The following is a 15,094-nucleotide window of genomic DNA, read 5'->3' as shown; positions in this document are numbered from 1 at the left end:
AAATAAATATTGATGAAGATTAAGAATTTTGCGTTTTATTTAAAATTTCCGGAAGCTTTTCGGTCACAATGTATAGTAGATTAGTAAACGAGTCATAATAAATTGCTTTAAAGAACTTTCACTATTATCTATTTTTTACATAATAATACCTTAACATTGAGATAATTATAATTGAGGGTATTGCGTCAAGTGCACTGACATTGAATAGAATTACTCATGGCGTTTAAGTGCTGCCAACATTTTTGTCGTGTAAATGTTTGTCATTTTGGGTCTGTGCACAATTATGCGAGCTGAAGCAATGTTCCCAGCTATTTTATTTAATAATTTTTAAAACAATTTCTAAATTTAATTATTTCACTTTTATGAATACAACTATTTTTTTTAATTGTATGTTAAGTGTAAAACATAAACATATCTTAGAATACATAATTTTAATATAATTTTCTCTTGTGTAGTCTAAAATTGTATACACATTAAACATAATGTAATACTTTTATTTTTATTTATATATATATATTTGAATAAAACAAATTATTTTTTAAATATCTTTTTAGAATTTAAAATAATTTTAAAAAATTGTGTGACAGGTTCAGGTTCAGAAAAATACATTATAGCATTTTTAAATATATACACATAGTAGAAAAAGTCTGCGTCCATTTCTTAATATTTAGATTAAAACAATTCAAATTCACAGAAATCTACAATTTGATAGCCTGTAAGAAAACGTCTGTATTTATTAACCTCTTTTAGGCGTCTTTGCATGAACGCAACCAGCTCAACAGCACAGTATCCAGTGCGTTTATTTTTTGTCATTTTTCCTTGAAGACGTTTCTTGACATATCCTTGTTGGAAAGCGTTTGCTGGCGAATCTTACTTTTCCAAATAAAGTCACAAATCTTCTATGGGACTAAGATCTGCTGATTCTGCTAGTGTTCCAAGTTACCTGGGAGCATGATACAGCAGACAATCCCATACGATCCCTGCTGTATGCAGGATTTACACTTTTTGTACTATGTGTAGATACACTTATTTCATTATTCCAATATGTTACAATAGACGTTCAAGTTTACGCTATAAAATTACGTCTGCTTACTCACCTAGCGGACCTTAGCAAAGTTTGCTCTCTTACTTAGACTAACTGCATATTGAACTTATAAAATAATCATTATTTGTAGAGGAATACAATGGAGAAGGGTGCGTAGAAATTTATGCACAATGTAGCACTAAAATAGCAGCTGAACAAGTAAATACCTGAGCACAATAGTCAGAGGTTATCCATAATAAAATAATTAAATTCTTCATAAAGAACGCAATTCTTTCTGCTATGTGCAGTCGGTAACGTTCCCGAATATCCTAAAAATTCTATGTCATAGACACCTTTTATAAAAAATTTGTTTAGCCGTGTGTTTTGGTTTTTTTATATCTATTCATCTAATATTTTTAGGTTTTGATTACTTACAGTATTGGGCTACCATATTTTCAAATTTTATATAAATAAAATTAAAATTCTGATATTAACTTCAAATGAGAGACATAGCAAAATCTGTTAAAGACTGAGAGTTAAAGCGTAATTTATAAAGTTTAAGTCGCAAATTAATTTACGTTTTTCAAATTAACTTTGAAATTAAGCTATGGGATTGTCATTTAAAAACAGCAACAGTGCGAGGAATAAAAAAAACTATACCTAATTATATATTTTTTTATTATAAAAAAATATAATCTGTTGAGTGTAGATGGCATGTTTAAGTACAAGTGTAAACACTGGTACACTAGGAAAAATCTGTTGCTCATTGTGTTGGTCTAAAAATTGCTAGGAGTGGCAAACTATACACAACGTTATTTTGAACATAACTCAATTTTGACTTATTTTCATAATAGCTATCCATGTTAATTTATCAGATCTCCTGTATAAAGTTAACTAGATCTGATAAATCTACTTTTGCTATTTCTGGCGGTTCGATGAGGAAACTAGTTTTTATTTTTGTAGCTTATTGATGAATTCAACATCATCTACATCATGGTAACTCATACATAATTTGATTGTTAGAATACGCTACTGTTAATACAGCGGTGTAATATCATAGTGCTCTGCTCAAACACCAGTAAGGACACGATGTGGAATTTTACATAGTCGGATTGTCAGAATATGCTACTGTTGAAACATCGGCGTAACATCATAGTGCTCTGCTGAAACACCAATAAGAACACGATGTGGAGGTTTGCTGAAATCCGAAAGTTCCCATATCCTTTAGACTATATGGTGCGAAATTACAATCTTCACTACTCGGCTCTGCAGTGATGAATTCATCTATGCTCTTCAATATTTCGTACATTTATGTCCGTTATAGAGCCAGTTCTAGCTATATCATGTGCTAGTTCGCTCTTTTGAATATCTATATGAAGTGCTACAAATTTAGCGAATTAATTACGATAATGTAAAATTTGAGATAGTCCGTTTATGTACGTTACGGAGCTTCTTCTAGCTTTATCATTTGCTAGTTGTTTCTTTGAATATCTGTAAAATACTCATACTCTAAATTTAACGAGTTAATTACGATAATGTGATTTTTGTTTAAATACTCCAGTAATATAACAACTATCATAGATATCTAGTAATACTTTTAACAAATGATGTTTCAAAAGTTTGAGTCATCTTAAAGCATCATTTAAGATAACATGTTACTGATATTTTTTTTTTTTTGTAAAGAAAAGAATTCAACTTAATTAAATAATAAATAATTAAGCAGGTTGAAAGTGTGCGTTTTAGACGTTTTTTGTACCCTAGTTTCAAGGCAGGGAGTCTTCTCATTTCTAAATTTGTGTGCTGCAGCAATTTAGAAATACGGTTAGCACTGCTTTTTTTAATTGTTTCATGTGAATGTGAAATTTGAGATAGTTTAAATGTACTATTAGATTATTATAACTCATTTGTCTATCTCAAAAGAGTATCAGTCTTACTAGATTTAAAACTCAAACCTTATAAAGAGCCAAAAAATATGCTACACATTTTATCAACCCTGTAATTGTTTTTCTTTTCATGAAAAGCTTGGGAAAAGCTAAAAAATTAAAATTAAAAAAATAAAAAATTGCAAGTGTTGAAATTATATATTGAAAATATTTTTCAAAATATAAATTTTTGCCACCTTTGGATTGTCACAACTTAATGCAAAAGCAACAAATAACATTTCTCGCTGTCAATTCAGATTAAACGCAGTACATGAAACACTTACTCACTGTGAAAAGAAAACCCATTAATTCTAGTATTTTCCGAGAAAAAAAAAAGGAAAAGAAAACTGTGTCATCTTTGCGGTTGATCATTTTGCATAGGCTTCATGATCATACTCTTAGATATACCTATAAGAACATGTACGATATATTTGCTTGAACTAAAATTTAAAAATATTTTGTATTTAAAGGCATATGTTGGCTTTCATAAATTATAGTACAAAAGATTTCAATTGCGTTCGTCTGCCAGCGTTACGTAAGGTTATATGAATGTGCACATCAGGTTCGAAATATTAAATTATCTAGAAAAACAAAATGTTTGCCAAAAATTATTAAAGAATTAACAAAAACAAAAACCTATATAGTAAAAACAGTAAAAATCATTTGTTTGGCTGGCATAAATTCTTTTTGGTACTCAATGTTAAATTATTTCATTATTTCACAAAGGTGATGCTGCGTTCAGCAAAGAACCAACACCTTTTTTCCGTTTTTAAAATAGATATTTATCTCATATAACATTTCTTATATCTATATATTTATATATACAGTATGTACCCTTTTATAAAAATTATTTTAAATATTATTATTTATTAGAAATTTGTCCTTAAGTTACTTTATGATTTGTACATCAGTATTTTGAGACATTTGTAAGTTTTTCAAAAACATTCAATTGAACCGAATGATTATTTATTATTTATTAGAAAAAAATAAAAAACTCAAAAGTATATACTCATCTACATATATTATAAGAATTTGCTAAAATTTTTCCCACGCAGTACTGCGAGTGTAATAAAAACACCTTTACGCAAGAATTTACGTAAAATCGAGTGCAAAATCTTGAAACCAATGCAGGCAGGCAGGCAGGCAGCCTTTTCTAATTTTTATGACATGTGAAACGATTTTAATTTAAACATACAAATTATATATAATATACACAATAGACTTGCTAAAAATATAATTTAATTACGTAGAAACCGATTGGTCTATTTTTATATAATTTAGAATTTTCATTAATATTTTTATAATTTAAATTATGCAAAGTGGAAAATGATAATTTTAAAATTTCTTGCCCGAAAACTCATTTGTATTAATTGGGCTCTTAGTCATATTAAATAAAAATATTTCATAAATATATTATACAATAATATGAATAATTTGTGTGGAATATTCTCAATATATCTCTAAATATAAGTTAAAAATATAAAACCAATTTATTATATATAAAGTGAATCTAAAGTAAATAGAAGTTTTTAAAACAGGCATTTGTAGTGAGGCCATCTATTGTTCATTACTTGTGGCAGTACGATAAAACCACTGTATATATCAAAATTTACTGATATTTGAAAAATTTCTTAGCTAAAAAACATATTTTAATTATTAAACCTTCTCGTATTTATCGGATTGCGAACTGTGCGACTTTTACATCTTCGCGATAAATGCATTTATCAATAAAAGGAAAGCGTTTTTTAAATAGAGACGGCATTCTAAAGGCTTTTCCGAAGTAATAAATTCTTAAAAAATGTAGACGTAGTTCTTGCACTCGAAAAAAATTACGTTTACACTTCAAACTTCGATTGTCCAACAGTTCAAATTTTTAATATATTTATTTAAAGTGAATCGTATGCTTGAGAGGGCAATATACATTGAGCAAAATAAATGACAGTCGGAAATGAAAAGATCTATGCTATATAGTGGATGAGGTAACGCTTTGAATCCACTATTACCGATATAGTTATTAACTAAGATAAAACATGCGAGCGGAATGGAAAATTAATGGAAAATTAGGAATTGTTACTCTTAAGAGTGCATTCTACATTGGTCAAAATAAGTAATAGTTAAAAGAGGAAAGGTCTGAGCTAGAATATGTTAATATTTATCATCCACTATGAGCAACACAATTTTTTACTGGAACAAAATTTGCGACCAGATATTATCGGATAAGAAAATTACAGATTGTTACACTTGAGAATGTATTCTACATTTACCAAAATAAGTAGTGGTCAAAAGAGGAGAGGTCTGAACTAAACTATGTTAATATTTTTCATCCACTATTAGCGAGTCAGTTTTTAACTGAAATAAAATGTGCGAGCTGGCACTATCGGTAAAGAAAATTATGGATTGTTACAGTTGAGAAGCGTTGAAACCACTTTACATTTTAACGATGACTAACGACAGGAGTTGTCTTATTCAATTAATACATAATAAAATGTTTTCATGAATTGATTTTGATAGCTGGCTAATGAAACTTCAAAGCGTTATGTTGTTAAGATTTTTTTTAATAAGAGTAAAACTTATTGGTAGAGTAACTTTAAACATTCCGACTCTGAGTTTAGCATTTTGAAAATCTTCTCTGGTTTGCAATGAAAAGGAATCTTAAAACGACCTATATGTCATTAGGGTGTGCTCTTGTGCAATATATTGAGTGATTAAAACATATACCCAATATTATATTATTTTCTTTATACCATGTTTATTTCTAGAAAAATTTGTTATTTTTAATAATGAAATCTTACTCACAAATATTATTATATATTATTCTGATTATTAACAATTGAACTATTTACTGATATGCTGAAAATAAAAAAACATCTGTTATATTCTTGACATATAAAAGTACTAATCAATAACTCTCTTGGGAAATATCTGCTTCTTTATACTATATATTATATAGATTTATTCACAACATAACTTGAAAAAATCTAATCTGAATTTGGTTATTGTTTGTAATGATACGGTAATTTAATATTATTTAATGAAATCTTTTTAATCTGTAAAAATAAATGTATTATGAGTACATTAATTTTATTTTCTTAGTTTATATGAAGTCAATCATGCTTTTTGCTGCCTTTATGAATTAGTCGAACATCTGTTGGCCACTCGCCACATATCTATCATTTGATTGAATAAATTTAATTCAATGAAATATTTAACTAATTTGTTGTAAATCGTCTTTGGTAAATTTATTTAATTCACTGCATCGAAAATTCATGTATTATTAACAAAATCCAATTCATTTTCAATTAGCCAAATGATTTATATATACTACGACTATGCAAAATGATTCAAATGCACTACATTGAATTCGAAAATGAGAAATAAAAGATTAATTTCTATTTTAAGTGATATTATATATAAATAAATGAATACGCTATATTTTCAAAAAAAAAAATGAATATATATATAAAATCTCTTTGTATTTTAAAAACTAAAAATGAAAATCATAAATTTTTCTATTTAATTTGAAATTTTTTTTAATTTTATTTCGAACAAAAACAATGAAAGAATAAAATATGTGTTTTTTTTTGTAAATAAACTTAAACTTGAACTTCTTATTTTTTAATATAAGAAAACATTCAATATAAATAAAAAAAATGCGTATTTTTTGTTGATAAAAAATTTACTTATAAAAATAATTCAAAATAAAAACCTAGAAATCAAATAAAAAAATTTTGTTGACAATTTTTTGTTATTTTTAGATATATATTTTTCAATATATCAAAGAGTATTATATACACATTAAAAATTTAAAAAAAAAAACATTTATGCACGCGACTTTAAGTATCAGACATTTGCAATAAATTAAAAGTAAAATTGAATTTCACTTCCTTTAATATATTATATTTTTATAAATTATATGAAGACCTATTAACTGAAAAAAAATTATATTAAAATAAAAGTAATGTTTTCATTAAGAATAAAAAAATTAAATTAAAGATAATTTTTCAGTATTAAATTATAAAATAGAAAAAAGTGTTATTAAAAATACGAATAATTAAAAATAAGTACAATATTATTTGTTTATTAAACAGTATACAAAAAAAATATTTGCAGACTTTTCAAAAATTAAAATAATAAATGATCTACTTTACATTAAACAAAGTAGAATTATTCAAGTAGAGACTGGGTTCTCATATGGAATACAACAAGAAAACATGTAGTAATCTGGCCCTGTGACAATCTACAGATCCAAGTTGTAATATTGGGACAGCTTGCCAAACTGTTTTCAATGGTCGAATTATATTCTTAGTTGACAGCGATTTAAACACTGTCCCAGTATACAAATTTTTAAATATTAATAAGATCCGATCTTAACAAAATCGTCCACTACACGTGAAGTACCAGCACAATTTAATTTTATATAATTCTTCTTCTTCTTTTATCCTTATCTCCCAGTGGACGATAGGGCCTCTACCATATTTTTATATCGGATTCGGTTATTTGATTCGCGGCAATTATCACTCCAGAAATAGTTCGCTTCTCTTAATTCTTCTTCAATTGTTCTTCTCCAAGTTTTAGCTGGTGCTCCAGGTCTGCGGCTGCCTTGAGGATTCCATCTCATCGCTTGACGTGCAATGTTTGCATTGGGTCTGCGGAGATTGTGGCCTATCCAGCGTCATTTACGTCTTCTTATCTCCATAGTAGCAAATGATTGGTTCGTAACGGCCCATAGGTTGGTGTTTGTCGTAAACATTTGTTCACAAAAGTTTGTATTTTTGTATCAATCTCTCTTGTTCTTTTCCAAGTCTCACAGGCATAGAATAGCACAGATTTTATGGTACATTGGAGTTGCCAAATGCAGATTTGGCTTTCATTAAACGAGAGTCAATGTCTTCGTCCGCACCACTCTTAGTTGCGACTATGCTACCTAGATAATTAAATTTATTCACGGATTCCACAGCTTCTTCTTTTATTTTAACAACCAGCCATTACTTTAATTTTATATTATATATATAACAAAATACTTATCCATTATATCCGTAGCTAACCAAGTATCATTCTTGCGTTAGTCTTCCTCACGAAATGTTCCTTCCTTCACGACTTAACTTAACAAACATAAATACGATAGTAATACTAAAGTATTCGACAAATCTCACGAATTTGATATAAAGTAGATAGTTATCGATATTGTATCACTTTTAGGATAGTTTTTCTATCGAAATTATTATCGCAAAAACGATCCACTGCAGATGTGTTCATTGGGTATATATATTATGTATACTATAATTCATATTATATAAACTATTTTATTAAATGTATTAAATTTTAGATAAATTGTAATATTTAACTTACTGAAAATTATTTGAAAACTACATACTATATATAAACCGAATTATCCATTTTTGATGTTCTGTGAGATTGTGATTGATTTTAATCTCATTTTTATTTTATTATATTACTTAAATCTTGTCATTAGATGTAAATCACATCTTTTACCTATCATCGACAAGTCATCTTTAGTTCTAAATCATTTAGAGGTAATGACATTAAGATCCTATTAAGATCACATATATTTCATATTCATATATTCAATTTCGCGCCAAAAAATAATTGGTATTCATATAGCTGTAGCGACCAGAAATAACGGTTAGTGTCACACGTTCCTCAATTTCGAAAAATTATAGACCTAATCACACCTTCAAAACAAATGTCATGCCTTAGTCTGACTTTTTGTGGATACATTAAAAAGTTAATTGTCGGTTTAATGTTCCAGATGAGATATTTTAACCAAGCAAAAAGTGAACCTAATCACAGTAAAAAATTCGATACGGAAAATGATCAGTTATTTTTTAATAAATTTCTTACAACTTTAATGCAATCAGAAATTATTTAATAATTTATATTTTAAAATAATAAATCTTAAACCAGTCATATGATGCCGTTTAATGTGTCATATGTCAATAAAACAGTGTTGCCAAATAAGAATCACTAAATAAATAAACCACTCTATATGTTTATATGTATTATGTAGATAAATGATGTATTGAAGAAAAATATATATGTATGTATTATTATTTCTGAGAGGTAAATCTTTATCTTATAGTCCTGAATTTCAAATTAATATTCAAGAAAAATTAGCTACATATTCTCATGCGGTTTATAAAAATGTATAAAAATATGAAAATTCTCATTTCATTAGGAACAATATCTTCAAGGAGAGTCCATGCTCTGGAAATTGTATAAAATTTTGTTCGATATTTTGATATTTTAGATGCGGTAATAGAGTTGATAAGTTTTATACAATCATATATCCTGCAGTAAATCCATGCAGTAAATTATGTTCCTTTGTATTATGTTGAAGCTGTTTTGAGCTAGTGCACTTACGCACTTATACTCTTTTTTAACTCGAGGCTTCTTCAAAACCCCTCTCTACACCTTGACTAGATTATCTGCATACCTCCCCGAGGAGCCTGTAACTATTTTGAGATTTGATAACGCGGTGTTGGTAAGTCTGTCAGTTTTCGCAAATAATTTCAGGGCTCTATCCTTTATGTATTTTTTGATGGGATCAATCTTGATGGGATCCTTTGTGTTACCTATAATTTTGAAATGTAAATCAAATCACTGTATAATTTTATAATTTTAATCATTTCTAATATAGACAGTAGAAAAGATTCACTTAATAAATTAAAAATCATTCAATATTTAAAATTATTAATTTTTTTTTGGATATTCCAACTCTTATACATATTAGTTATTAATTATTTTAAATTCTATATTTTCTTTTTTTACACAAAGTACGTCATCAAATCAACTATAAAAATATTTATATTTCCGCTAAACTAAGACTAAGCAAAAAAAGTGTAGAATATATGGGAATATAATTATATACACAAATAAATAATATCAGTATATATATAATATATATATATAAAAATATTGTATAAGAACTCATCAATAAAACTTTTGTGTACACCATTCTTGATTTTTATTTGAGTACGAAATTTTTCGAATATCTTCCGAGCACTAAATTAACTAAATACTCAGCGGTGGCTAAACAGAATATTAAATAAGCAAATGTAGACATTTACAAAAGGAACCAAGTGGTCTCAAGAGCTCCATTATTCAATACACGAGTATTAAAATTGCATTACGAACATAATTTTTATATCATGAAACCCTCGCAAATTTTTTGTTTACAATATTTACCTCATCTATTTTTATAGAAATAGATAATGACATACGGATGGCCAAATGCTAAAAATTTGCCAAATTTACATTTATAATGTTGATCATAATTAATTTTACTTTATTTGATACGAATGTATGTATAAGTTCATAAAAATTTTTGAATATTTTTATTTGATTTTATATAAGTTTTTCCAAAGATTTTCACTAAAATTAATAGAAAAATATTTTCTATAAAATATGGAAATGTCTTCATTTTTAAGGATATTAATTACGTATAAATGTATAATATTTTTCTTAATTTTTGAATTTAAACAAATGACGACAGGTATATACTAAAAAATATTTTTTGTCTAAACTTATAAAATTATATATGCATTAGGATGGCCCTGAAAAACTTTTTTTTTTTGTAATTAGATTACTTCTATCATTATCAAATAACTGATCAGAAAAAAAATGTTTCCCATACAACTAAGGGATACCCCAATATGCATACAGATATGTATAAGTAAAAAGTAGTATATTTATGGGTTATAAATTTAAAATCCTTACTTAAATGCAATCACTTCTCGACCTTAAGATCAAAGTGTTGTATCTGTTTTTATCTGCTGGACATCTTGTAAATTCCCCATTGAAAGATAACAAGTCACTATAACAAGCTTAAGCTAAAAAAACTAAAACTAAAACTTGTATAATTTATTTTTCAATAGATTATAAATTTATTCAAACTCTTAAAAGTTCTATTTTTAAAACTCCCCATTAATATTAGTTCTAAAATATAAAAACAAAAATATATTAGAATTGTGTAGTTTTTCTTACATGTACATTATATTGTCAAAGGAAACTCATCCCCGTAATTTTCTACTGTTGCTATCCATCCTCCTTTTCTTTATATGTGTATGGCTTTATTTTACTTGAATTTGAAAAGTGTTTTTTTACAAACCCCTAAAAAAACAGTATACTTGTTTCTAAATTAGCTAAGAATCTTTGGAGTTAAATTATTTTACGGCTTCAAGCCAACAAAATAGTTAGCTATTGTCTCCCTTATTTTCATAGCAACATATAAAGAAGAAGAAAGAAGAAGAATAAAAAAGAGATATAAACAAACAGATTTAACAGATTTTGTCAAAAATGATTATTAAAATGTACACCTTTAAACCGTATAAACCCATTGAGAATTATAAAATTTTGTAGTATAAACACATTTTTATTCTACTCCATAAACCATTCATCACAACGAAAAATCATTAGAATTTTCAAAGCACGCTCTTCGTTGGCTTAATCATCTCAAAATTATGGCTTAGAGCTCACAAAATTTATGTGATTCATATTTGATTTGCAGAAAAATGCATATAAACAAATTGAGATTTATACCACATATTATAATAATTAATACGTTCACTACCAAGTACACTGGTATGCACTTGAATAGGGACAATTATTTTGCCTATTTGTCATTTGGGAAAGTGTTAATCTTTTTTCGTCTTTTTATATTGCCCTAGGAATATATAACAGAAAGCTATAATAATATCTGATAATCATCTTTTACTATTTTCAGTTTATTTCACTATTTTCAGTTTATTTAATTTTGGAATTGGAAAGTGTGTCAGTACAATTTCTATATAGTTTTGTGTCTAATTAGAATCCAGATCTGTATCTGCCAGTCACAGTCGTAGCTCACAGTCAATTGTGACCAATTTCTGCAACAAGCAAATCGGTGGTGGGCTCGTTCTTCTTTAGCAGCCCGATCAATTGCTACTTGGCCATTTTACGCAATATGTAGAACCTCTCATTTGGTAAACAGAAAAAAATCAGATGTATCTAGGTTAATATTTGTTCAAACAGAGCACTGGGCTGCAGGTCAGTCTAAAGATACAAGAACAGGTTCAGATTTGTCTAGAACCAGGAATTTTGCTATTGAGTGCTCCAGATCCTCGCATTTATTATTGTTTTTAATTGATTCATTCTAACATGACCATTTCGTGATATTGGTTTAGCATTACTCTTTTAGTGGTACATATAACAGTCATCTAAGACATCAGTTATTGGCGTTTTAAAATACGAATAGTTTAACTGAAGCGATTAAAATTGAAAAAACTCAGTCCAAATATGGATGAAGATGTTTCATATCAATTGTAGTTCAGGTTATTTTTCGATTGCTGACAAAATCGAAAACAAACAATATTGTCGCATCTAAGACAGTGAGACTCCATATGTAACTGTATACAATATAGCTATTGTATCCATAAAAATCACTAAATATTGCGATGCTTGATAGGAAAGTATGACAATTAATTAATTAATATTTTTTTTATGCTATATGTATGTGGAAAATATGTGATTTCAACAGTGTTGCTCGAGAAATTATGTGTTTTATCACAATTGGATTTTTTTCTGTACGATCATACAAATGATCCTTTTTGTATAAACAATCTTCAAACAATCTTGATGCCTTGAAAATGATGGACCTATTAGATTTTGCCTGAGGTATTGCAAAGTATGTCCCAACAATTTCGTACTGAATAAAAATAATTCAGTACTGTGAAATGTTCGGTAAAAAGCATTTGAATAGTGTTGAATTTCAGAGTCAGAGTCCAAGCAATATATTTTAATAATAATTTGATCAAAATCTCAATCACAAATATATTTTATTTACTTATAGTTTTGGAGTCAGCAAATGTACAATTTTAAGTAGAAAATCTCTTCTTTTTGTTTGGGAATGCACAAAGTTCATGTATTTGTCATTTTCTTCTATATTCTAAGGAATTTCACTGCCTCTACCTTATCAGTAGAAACACAAACCTCTTGATAAGCAAAAAAATTATTCATCATTCCCATGATTCATAATCCTTATAATGATTACGTACTATAAGAATTCGTTCTTCTATAGCATTTCGACCCCTTAAATCAGCTTAGAGTTTTCTTTCTCAGTGCATAATGCTTACACCCTTTGATACCTCACTATTAAAATCGAATAGATTTCGCGTGATGTTTCGAGTTTTTGTAGAAAGTCATTGTATAATTAATTTGTTAATAAAACAAAGTCAGTTATATTTCTATGAATGCGATTGCATCCATTGACAAAATTTGGCTCAAGTTGGAACAACTTGAAGTGTAAATAATGTAAAGGGAATAAATTTAAGGACAAAATAATTACAGAATAATTATTTCGTTAAATAAGGTACACCACCCTAGCGTTCATAGATAAAGAAACTAGTACATGAATTAAAACATTACAAAAATTCGATTATTGTACAATATTTGAATAATTAACTTTTAAATTAAAAATATCTATTAATAGTTTATTCATTATTTGAACTATTTCAACTATTATTGTTAAAGCAAATTATGAAAATAAATAAAAATTTTTAAATGTTAATTCTTGAAATTAATTATATTAATTAATTAATTGTATTAATTAATTAATTATATTGATTAATTAATTATATCAATTAATTAATAATATTAATTAATTATATTAATTAATAATTATAATTATTAATTATAATTATTATTAATTATTAATGATTTAAATTAATTAAAAAATAATTTATTAAAAAAATTTTTTTTATATATTGTACAATAAGGTAAAGAAATATGCAATATTTTTTTAGCGATTCTCAACCCAAGTTATATAATTAATTAAAATTGAAACTCAAATTGAAGATGTTGTTTTATAATATTTGGTATTTATATTTGTATCATAAATTCTTAAATAAATAATTTTAAATATTTCAAATGAAACTACAAAACCAAATTTAGTTCACCAACTGAACACAAATGAGTACTGTTTCAATGCTCGATCTACAATTTTGCAAAAATGTTCAATTTTCAATTTGAAATTATTCAGTACAAGCAAACATTAATTTAAAACAAAAATAATTAAAAAATCCAAAATAAATTAAATAATATATATAATATTGAACAATAATACTATTAAATATAAGTAAATCTCCACTGAATCCGCTCTGCAAGTATTTTTATTTATGCTTGATCTGATTTTTTCGACTTGTGTGTCGTGTGCACAAAAAAAAATCATCTTTATTCTTAAAGATATATATATTTGTATGTATATATTAATATATACAAATATAAAAGCATATAGATTTATACAAAAATATGTGTATTTTCACATTTTTCTATGAGATTTTCACTATTGCAGAGAAAACAAAAATTTTTTGTTTGGTTTTTGAAATTTGTTGAGTTGTCGTTTTTCACGTACATTTGTTCAATAATTTTAATTTTATTACTTATAAAAAGAAAATTTATTTTGTTTAATTAGATATTTTTTTTAAAATTAGTATTTTTATTCTATTATTTTTTTTTTTGGTTTTTTTTTTGTTACACGCAATATGAGTCTGACCAAGGTGTGCGATATTTGTTGTCACTTCCAACGCCCACCTTGCGTTTAACTAATTTGTTACTTGTGATTTGCAATTTGTTGCAAAAATCATATTAAAGTTTATTTAATCACATTAGTTCAAAAAATGTTTGAAATCGATTTGATATAAATTTGAATGAATATTTATTTTTATTACAGTTGAGGCGTAACTACAAATGATCTTTCTGATCATTTTAAATTGTGTTCTAATAAAATTTTTTATAAACAGTAGCGGCGGCATGTTTACAAAATAATTTGGCTATATCTATGATAATGTATGCACATATATATTTTAACATATGGAGCTGAGACAAATCCTTCACTGTATATCTATACGTCTAATGATATAATTTTCCTCTCTCATTTTCGCATATAATATTTGTTCTCTGAAAATTGGCATATATTGAGATGCCAGCCAGCTCTTTTAGTTTATATGCGCACGCCAGAAGTCGGCTAAACGTAAACACTTATGATGTATATCTGTATCTACACTTGTGTATATCATTATATATATATTACACTCTTACGTATCTGACAGCGATCATTTTCATTCAAGAAACCACAATAAAAATTAACAACACA

This window comes from Teleopsis dalmanni, chromosome 1 (genome assembly GCF_002237135.1).
Source record: "Teleopsis dalmanni isolate 2A chromosome 1, ASM223713v2, whole genome shotgun sequence".
Taxonomy (NCBI): Eukaryota; Metazoa; Arthropoda; class Insecta; order Diptera; family Diopsidae; genus Teleopsis; species Teleopsis dalmanni.
The sequence above is the reverse complement of the archived record's forward strand: the minus strand, read 5'-3'. Positions refer to the sequence as shown.